Genomic DNA, 880 nt, shown 5'->3' on the forward strand with positions numbered 1-880 from the left:
TGGAAGGGTTTTTTTTTTTTTTTTTTTTTTTTTTGGTTTTTTGAGACAGGGTCTCACTATGTAGTTGAGACTGACCTGGAACTCACTATGTAGCCCAGGTTGGTCTCAAACTCACAGATCCGCCTGCCTCAGCCTCCCAAGTGCTGGGATTACAGGCGTGCACCACCATGCCTGACTCAGAAAGTTTTGTTTTGTTTTGTTTTGCTGAGATAGGGTCTTGTCTCATAGTGTAGGCTGGCCTCGAACTCACTATGTAACCCAGGCTGGCCTCAAATTTGTGGCAATCTTCCTGTCTCAGCTTCCTCAGCTGAGTGCTGGGAATGCTGGGATTACAAGTGTGGGCGGCCACAGTGAGCTATAACCTAAAACCCTGTGCCGGAGAACAAATATTTGCTTCTTCCCACGTTTTTAGAGGCTCACAAATGATGATACAGTGAGTGCTCAAAACATGTGGATTAAAGAAAATAAATAAGAACACCTTGCAGTTTGCAAGCCATTTTCAAATATTTCACTTAATCATAAATTATAAATAAGCATAAGTAAAGGCCCTGCACATGGAATGTAGCAACATAAGAAAACAAGCTATAAGCAGGTTGGAAAGACAACATCTACAGATACAATGAACTAAATTAGAAAAAGATTTTCAGATTAAATGGGAAAACCATCTTAACGGACTTTTTTTTCTTTCTGTATTGGGGTTAAACCCAGGACCTTTACATTGGGCTATGTACCCACCCCTTTAAAAAATTAAAACAAATATATATATATGATTTGTCTAAGTTTCCAGGTAGGACTTGAAACTTGCGATCTTCCTGCCTCAGCCTCCCTTTAGTGCTGCGATTCCAGGCATGTGCCACCATGCCTGGCTATATGCATAGTT

The sequence above is a fragment of the Fukomys damarensis genome, unplaced genomic scaffold (assembly GCF_012274545.1).
Source record: "Fukomys damarensis isolate Sample0158 unplaced genomic scaffold, DMR_v1.0_HiC HiC_scaffold_23, whole genome shotgun sequence".
In the NCBI taxonomy this organism is placed as follows: Eukaryota; Metazoa; Chordata; class Mammalia; order Rodentia; family Bathyergidae; genus Fukomys; species Fukomys damarensis.